This window comes from Paramormyrops kingsleyae, chromosome 16 (assembly GCF_048594095.1).
Source record: "Paramormyrops kingsleyae isolate MSU_618 chromosome 16, PKINGS_0.4, whole genome shotgun sequence".
In the NCBI taxonomy this organism is placed as follows: domain Eukaryota; kingdom Metazoa; phylum Chordata; class Actinopteri; order Osteoglossiformes; family Mormyridae; genus Paramormyrops; species Paramormyrops kingsleyae.
In genome coordinates this window covers 9,014,818-9,023,690 of record NC_132812.1, presented here as the reverse complement: position 1 = coordinate 9,023,690, position 8,873 = coordinate 9,014,818, and the positions used below count along the sequence as shown (strand labels likewise).

The 8,873-nt window shown below is 48.9% G+C and overlaps 1 long non-coding RNA gene across 1 annotated transcript; it reads left to right on the top strand.

Moving 5' to 3' along the window:
- Window positions 1–5,563: 5,563 nt before the first annotated feature.
- Window positions 5,564–6,864, top strand: LOC140578795 (uncharacterized). The gene is made up of 3 exons (XR_011983070.1): window positions 5,564–5,860; window positions 6,043–6,190; window positions 6,656–6,864. It is a non-coding gene; the product is annotated as an uncharacterized lncRNA (long non-coding RNA).
- Window positions 6,865–8,873: the final 2,009 nt, after the last annotated feature.

The following is an 8,873-nucleotide window of genomic DNA, read 5'->3' as shown; positions in this document are numbered from 1 at the left end:
AGCTTGCTAAACCAGGTTAATGCTAAATTATGTTTTTTACTTTTCATGATACTTTAGCTCTGTAGTGTTCTGTTGTATACACTGTCGCACCGGCGGGGCTCATGTCCCAGCATGCCCCGCGTGCAGTTGTAAATAGCCATTGTTGTGTTGTTGCTGTTATTGTTAATTAATAGGTAATTCCTTATTGTTGCGCATGTGTTTACATGTGTCTTGTGTGTACCCGATCTGATTCTCATGTGTAATTAGCTTACATAAATGTCCCACCGTGGATGCGTCTTACAGTTCGTTGTCTGACAACTTTGTGTTTCTTACATAGTATTATGTTTGGTGCTCTTTGGGTGCCTGATGTAATCCTTGTACGGATTATTAATTGAGTGGATGTTTTCCGACAGAGTAGTCTCCGTGTTTCTCTGCTCGCGATACCTCCATCTGCCCGTCGCAGCAATACGTTATTTACATTAAAGTTTTAATTGAAAGCATAGGGAAATTGTTCATTTATATATGAATTTAGTCGAGACACGACATACACAATTTCTAAAATTAGTCTGCTTTTGGTATTATAAGACGTCCACAACGACCACATTTGGACTATAAATAGCCCATACATGGAGGTCCCACGGCCGTCAATACTAGACGTTCATTAGTCGTCAAAAAAAGACGTCGCCTGGCGTTACAAAACAACCCCTTCAGTGGACCAAAATTGGACGTCCAAAAACGACATATTAAAGATGTAATTCCGACGTCACTATGCGCAGTGGGACCTGTTGCCCGTTTCCCGCAGCTTGTCTAGTGTATTTAGTCCTTGTCAGAGTCAGTCATCCCCAGATCAGTCATTGTTGTATTGTCCGTCTGTCGTGCAATAAACCCACGTATACCCGAAGTTCTGGCTGCCATTCGCCTGCTTCCCTGCTCGCCGTCTCCGAGCGTGACAGAATGACTGATCTCCCCGAAAGCACGAAGCAGCAGTCCGAGCACCACCGGCTCGGACTGCTGCAAGCCTTCGTGTACTGGCAATCCCAGCCCGAGGTCCAGGAAGACCCGGTAGCCCTGGAGCTGGCTAGCCGGGGCCGGGACCTGCTCCAGAAGGAGCGCCCGTCGGGGCAGGACTACCCGCTAACCAAAGCCCGGAAATGCCTCCGTCGGCTACAGCGCCGGCTCCCCGAGCGAGGGGAGAAGCAGCAGGAAGAGACTCCATCGCTCTTCCTGGGAGCCTGCTCTCTCCTCCCCGCCTGGGATGACACCGCCGCTACCAGCCTGGCCAGCTCCCAACCGGAGACGCCGCCTCCACTGGAGGCGTACTTCTATCGGCCGGAACGTCTGGGCCTCGGAGGTATCCGCGCGGTGCGGGACGGCATTCCCCGGGTCCCGAGAGCCCTTAAAGGGGCAGCGTCAACGCGCTCGGCGCCTCTCCTGCCGCCCGTGCCGAACCTACCGGCCGCACTGCCTGCTCCGGACCTGCCCGCGGCACTGCCTGCTGCTGTTGCCGCCGCTCTGCCCGCGGCACCGCCTGCTGCTGCTGTTGCCGCCGCTCTGCCCGCGGCACCGCCTGCTGCTGCTGTTGCCGCCGCTCTGCCCGCGGCACCGCCTGTTGCAGCTGCCGCCTCTCTGCCCGCGGCTGCGCTGCCTGCTGCCGCCGCCGCTCTGGCCGCGGCACCGCCTGCTGCTGCTGCTGCCATGCTGCCAGCAGCTCTGCTTGACCCGCCTGTCCTGCCTGCTCTGCCTGCAGTCCCTGCTGGCTGCGTGATGGCGGCGCCCGCTGCGACGCCCCCTGCTGGCCGCGTGATGGCGGCGCCCCCTGCTGGCCAAGTGACTGCAGCGCCCGATGAGGCGCCCCCTGCTGGCCGCACACCCAAGGTGCCCTCCGAGGTGCCCCTTGCTGGCCACGTGACGGCGGCGCCTGTCCTGCCGGCACCTGAACTGCCCGTCTCGCCTGTCCTGCCGGCACCTGAACTGCCCGTCTCGCCTGTCCTGCCGGCACCTGAACTGCCCGTCTCGCCTGTCCTGCCGGCACCTGAACTGCCTGAGGTGGCTGCGGTTGCGCCCCCTGCTGGCCGTGTGAAGGCGGCGCCCGCTGTGGCGCTCCTTGCTGGTCACGTGCTGGCGGCGCCCGCCGAGGCGCCCCCTGCTGACCGTACGCCCGAGGCGCCTGCCCTTGCGGCTAGGGGTGCACCGATTGCAGTTTTCTGGCCGATCAACGATCACCGATCCTTAGGCAACCTTACCTGCCGATCTCGATTTTTTTTTTGCCGATCTTGTTTCTTTCATAACTAAAAGACAGTTACTTCAATGTTTCCATTTTTATTGAGTAAATTGATATGAATACTCACAAAACATGAGGTAATGTCCTCAAATATAAATGAACATATAAATGAGCATTGCTGTTTGAACTACAAAATCATATTTTTTCTTCCAGACTTTAATTTCTCTAATTTTGTAAAAAATATATATATATATATATATATAGCTGTTATGACACACTTGTCCAAAAAATAGGGAGGGAGGCAGCCTGCACTGCACCTCTCTCGGGAATGGGAGAAAAGGCTGATTTAACCCTCTGGGGCCTAGGGGTAGGAAACACACTTTCACTGACTGGGGCATGATCACACATTTCATCACACTTAATTCATGGCAAATAAATTATTTCTTATATATTTGTTTTGCCATTACACTCATCTTTATTTTAATATATATTGTAAATATGTCAGATTTTTGTTAAGTTTGAAATTTGACATCAAAGTATAGACATTGCAAAATGCAGTTTGGAACACTTGCAGAAACATTATAAAAGTACATAGTAAGCAATGCTGGCAGTTTGTTTTGATCCCAGATATCTGATCACCAAAGTCTTGGCTACATGAAGATGACTAAATGGTGTAGATGCAACATTAATTTGGATAAATAAATAAGAAAAACCTAACTCATGTAACTATTTCTGGCTCCTTTCATTGAATATGTAGCAACTTTCATGTGTATGAATGAGCCATTGTCACCTGGCCACGTCCCCAACCCCCTTTTATGGCGCTGAAGGGGATGTATCTGGATCGCGTTTCACCGTTGCGCTGTTAATCAAATTACCATGCGAATGCGATTTGAATACGCGCTAATGCGGCTATTTAGAATGTGAATAGCGATCTTCGGGTGAGAGCGGTACTACACGCCCCCGATGCAGGTAAAACAAAGTAAGATGACATGGTTTACTTTTTTGCCGATTTAACCTAATTAAAAAAACTTTAATACTTCCGACAATGGACGTTTTGAAAAGAAGACAGATTACGGATTTAGCCAGCGTTTTTTTCATGATTATACATTAAGATTTCAGCGAGATATTTATAAACTGAAATAGACGCGAAAAGTACGCGATGTCGTCGACGACATACTCGACCCCAAAGAGTTAAAAGCATATAACTAAGATCGGTGGATCTCATGGGAATATGGTCGATTTCTGATCCCCTCAAATTAACGTGATCGAGGCCGATCGATCGGTGCACCCCTACTTGCGGCACCTGCTGGTCGCACGCCTACAGCTGCCTCCGCTCTGCCTGAGGTGCCCGCCGAGGCGCCTCCTGCTGGCCACACGCCCGCGGCCCCGTCCTGCCCGCGGCCCTGGCTGAGGCCGCCTCTCCCATCCTGCCCGCGGCCCTGGCTGAGGCCGCCTCTCCCGTCCTGCCCGCGGCCCTGGCTGAGGCCGCCTCTCCCGTCCTGCCCGCGGCTCTGGCTGCCCCGCCTGCGGCCACGCCCGAGGCTCCGGCTGCCCCGCTTGTGTCCTCCCTCCTGACTCCCTCGCCCTAACCCCGGCAAGGCCAACGCCCCCCAGGACCACGCCTTTCGGTGTCCCGTAAGGGACGGGGACATAGGCGTCGGGCCTGGGTCCCGCCCGCCCTGCCCCCTGGCTCGCCCGTTCGGCCCCTGGATGTGGCTCGGTCGCTGCCTGCGGGTCCTCTGGCTCGGGGTCGGCGGTCGCCTCCGGGTCCCCCCCTGGATCCTCGGTGCTGGTCCTCGGTCCCGCCTCCAGCTCCATGTCGGTCGCCTCCGGGCCCCCCTGCACCGGCTGGGCGTCGGACGGCGCCTTCCCCGGCTTCGGCTGCGCCTCCGCCTGCTGCGGCTTCCCCCTCCTGCCTGCCTTCACTGGTGCTCCCTCCGTGTCCCCTCCGTCACTCCCTCGTCCCGTTCCCTTGGCCCCTGGGTGGTCCCCTCCTGCTCCCTCCTCCCTCTCCCCTGCGGCCCCTCCGGCCGCTGCCCGTCGCCCGCCTGGGCTCCCTCGGGCTCCCCTTTTTCCTCCACCCTTTCCGTTTCTGCCTCCTGTCTCTGCTCCTCTGCCCTCTGTGTCTCCTCTGTTCACTCCTGGCCCCTTTGTGTCGCCTGTGGGTGTTCCCTTGGTGTCTCCCTTCTTGGTTTGTCTGTCCGCGTTCCCCGTCCTTTGTCGGGTCCTGTCTTTCTTTTCGTCCTTGTTCCTGTTCTGTGTCTCTGTCTTGTTTCCGGTTCCCCGTTGATGTTTTTGCATTTTGTTTTCCAGGTCCTGTTTTCCCGGTTCGTCTCGTCCGTCGCCTCTCCTCTGGCGCGCCCGGTGTGCGCGCCTTTGGGGGGGGGTTCTGTCACACCCTGCTCCGTACGATCCCGATGTGTGCCACGCCCCCCTCATTACCTCGTGTTCTTCCCTGATGGATCTCACCTGTTGCTCGTTTCCCGCAGCTTGTCTAGTGTATTTAGTCCTTGTCAGAGTCAGTCATCCCCAGATCAGTCATTGTTGTATTGTCCGCCTGTCGTGCAATAAACCCACGTATACCCGAAGTTCTGGCTGCCATTCGCCTGCTTCCCTGCTCGCCGTCTCCGAGCGTGACAGTACCCACCTGGATGATGTGACATCAGCCGTTCTGCCCCATTACGCTCACCACACAGTAGCTAAGGTGGTGAAGGAGCAGGAGAGAATTTACCAGTTAGATAAAGGGGATGATTAGGAGGCCAGATTTGATAAGCCACCTTAGGTAACATTTGATAAGGCAACAGTGGGCAATTTTAGCCAGAACATCAGGGTACCAACCCTACTGTTTGGAAAGATACCCAGGGATCTTTTATAACCTGGGACAGTCAGGACCTCAGTTTTATGTCTATCTGAAGGACGGCAACACTTTACGGTACAGTGTCCCCATCACTGCACTGAGACATTGGGATCCACACAGACCACAGTATGGGGTAACCTGTTGGCCACAGCAGCACGTCAGTAACATGGTCATCCTAAGAATGTACCCAATAAAGGACATTGAGCTGGCCCTCCAAAGGACATCCTCAGGCTGTCCCTTGTTCATGTCCCTAGTATTACTGGTAAAATGTCAAATATTAATTATTTAGAAAAAGGGATTTACGTGGGCTTAATGCCCATAATATGTTCACACAATATGTCCTTAAAATGTTCCCGGAAAGTCCATAATATGTTCTCGGAATGTCCATAACTGGTCCTGAAAATGTCCTTAAAAGGTCCATAACTGGTCCTCTAGACGTCCTTAGGACGTCCTTAAAAGGCATCCTAAGGACGTAAAAAAAACTTTCCATCAGGATGTCCTAAGGATGTCCTTTGAGGACAAGATCCGGACCAAAAGAGGACGTCCTATGGACGACCTAAGGATGACTTGCTGTTTGCTGGGATAATGCTGCTGTCATAATTAGTTATTATGATCAAAAACTTAATGGCAAGTGTCCCTGTTTTTGCTGGGACACTTACCATTAAGTGGATATATTTTTACAACAGCAAAAACATGGACACTGAATACGAAAGTATTTTGAAAGATTGAGGGAGAAGCAGGAGAGCGGCAGGGGAGCTGATGCTGAGGGAGCGTGCATGATTAAGACTGGTGGAGCTTTACAGGTAAAGAGATTATTTAATTGTTTTATTGTTGTCGTTTTCTTCAGGGTGGAGCCTTCTAGATTAATGAGATAATAAAATTAAAGAAGCCTGTTTAGGTTTGTTGAAAAATTTTCAGCCCTCTATACGCGCTGATTCCTTCCTACAACCCTGGGGGCTAAGCCCCCCTTGTTTTTCAATTCTAGTGACGTCCCTGGCTCTTATGCTTGTGTACAAGAGAGATGGAGGGTGAGGCGATTTTAAAGACTTTCCACCGACTAAAGCAGGTCTCGCGATCTCTCAGCCAATCGGAGTGTGGAGCTTCAGAGCTGCGAACGAGACGAAACAACCCAGGTGTGCTAGTTTCTGACGGTAGTTAATTATTTATTTAGTGGTGACGTCTTCGTAATTCCTCGTGTGTGTAACTTAATATAAAGTAAGTTTCCTATATATAAATTGTTCCGTTAGTTAATTATAGAAAGAAAGCACATTTTAGTTTATCGCTTGGCGCAGAGTCGTAAATTAATTTGTGTATTGAAGGCTGTATTGCCGTGTTACAGTATATTAGGCTACAGAGATTGTAGAATAGTAATTGTGTTAGGAAAAAGCTGCAGTAAAGTTTATGTTATTATGGCTCTGTTATTTATTGGTAATTTGTGATTCTGCTGTTGTGTTATTCCTGAATATTTTACATGTACTCTGTATCTCTTGTACAGATACTGTAGCATGAACTTTTAGTGTTATTATTTGTCATTGTTATTGCATAGGCTGTACTCTACTGGGGAAAGTCCCTTTATGTATTTATGTTGTTCGTTTCAGACCACACAGATCTCAACAGTATACAGACCGGTACAGACTCATGCCGCAAGTTGTTCGAAAGTTAATAAATCCTCACCCAAGAGTAAGCATCAGTCGTGCCCTGTCCTAAGTGTTCTCATCGACATCCCATGGCGACAACAAACTCCACCTGAACTAGTGCAGAGCCTCACCTGCGGCTTGCTCATTTGAGTCAGTGTGCTTGTGAAAGAACAGGGTGGTGTTGCATAGAAGTATGCAGAATATTTTATAGTAATTTTAAAATATAAAATATTGTAGTTTATTTTGATACAAAATATCTCATTTGTAAGTGTATCAAAATATTTATTGCCCTCCTCTGTCCAGGAGAAACAATCGAATGGATGGATATTTGGCATTGTACTTGTCACTTAATTGTTCAAATTATTTACGTTTGTAATTATTTAGGTTAGTGGTTGTATTCAAATTAACGAGTCATTAAAAAGTAAAAAATAAAAAAAAACGCCTTCTTGACATCAATTAAACGTTTCGCCTCGGAGACCAGCAGGTGCCGCTGTTCGATAATTTTGCTTCGCCCGGTCCACCGCAGATTCCGGTGCATTTACACCCGTAGTATCTGTATGTGTAACAGGCTTATTGCGCGAATCTCCTTTATTCATCGCTTAAATTTACTGTTTGTTTAATATAATGAATTTACAAACGAGAGGAGGCTATTCGGCCCATCAAGCTCGTTCAGGGAGAATTCAACTAATAGTTGAAAGTTGTTAAAATCTTATCTAGCTCCGATTTAAAGGAACCCAAGGTTTTAGCTTACACTACACTAACAGGAAGACTATTCCATACGCTGACTACAAAATGTGTAAAGAAGTGCTTTCTCAAATCCAGTTTAAAATGTTCTCCCACTAATTTCCACCTATGGCCATGAGTTCTTGTTTTTGAACTAATATCAAAGTAACCATTTGGTTGAACAGCATGCAGACCTGTTACAATCTTATATACCTGGATCATGTCCCCCTTGGTCTCCTTTGCTTGAGGCTGAACGAATTCAGCTCATCTAACCTCTCATCATAAGACATTCCTCTAAGACCAGGAATCATTCTTGTAGCCCTACGTTGCACCCTTTCCAAGGCAGCAATGTCCTTTTTAAGGTATGGTGACAAAACCTGCACACAATATTCTAGGTGGGGTCTAACTAAGGAATTGTATAATCTTAGCATCACCTCCCTTGACTTAAACTCACACCTAGTAACCCAACATCCTATTATGTGTTCATCGGAATGTTTATCATGATATTTGAATTGTAAGCTTTTAGACTAGTTTTTAGACTAGTCCAAAAACGTGCTGAGGCTGATTGGACTTATGAAATTGCCCATAGGTGTAAGTGAATGATGTCTTGGCTCCCCATCCTGGGTTGTTCCCTGACTTGTGCCCATAGCCTCCAGGATAGGCTTTGGATCCCTCACAATCCTGAATAGAATAAGTGGTTTCAGAAAATGGGTGGATTCTATATACCAGGGTTTCTCAAACCAGTCCTCAGGGACCCCCCCAGGCAGCCCACTTTTTCGCTACCTCCCAACCCCTAGGGAACTTTTGAGAAACACTGGTATATACTATTTAAACTTTCTCTAAATTGCAATTTTATCTAACACCGTCAGTCTAAATACATTACGTAATACATGCTCCACACAACATACTAATGTGCAAACCATTGAAACCAAGAAACTCTATAATTGAACATCCAGAGTTCCGTTAGTTGGAAACCGCCTGCAACTCTGACCAGCAAATGTGGTTAGAAGATAGTATTGTTGCAGACTCTGACGTTTGATTAATGAATATCTCAAAAGACAAGTAGGAACAAAGCTGTAAGAGTTTATCTGAAATTCTGCAGTTGGGGCTGAACTAGAGTGCTTTGAAATAGGACATTAGTTATTAGGGCTGTTTGCATCGCCATGCATGCGAGGTCTTATGGACCCCAGGCGTTCATTGTTAAACTGAAAATATGAGTCAAAGTCTCCAACCCAAACTATCACCAACCACAGAAAAAGTCCAACACAGTAGTGAGAGAACTTCCCAGAATCAATACCAAACTTCACACCTTATTAAAGGGGACTGCCATTTCCTGCTGAATTACTCCAGTCGCATTAGTGACTACCACCATAGATGACCTACTGATAACCTGGAGTCACCTTACTGTCCCAGCTGGTGTTAAGGTCCAGCATGACCTGATGAGGTGGAGGAGGAG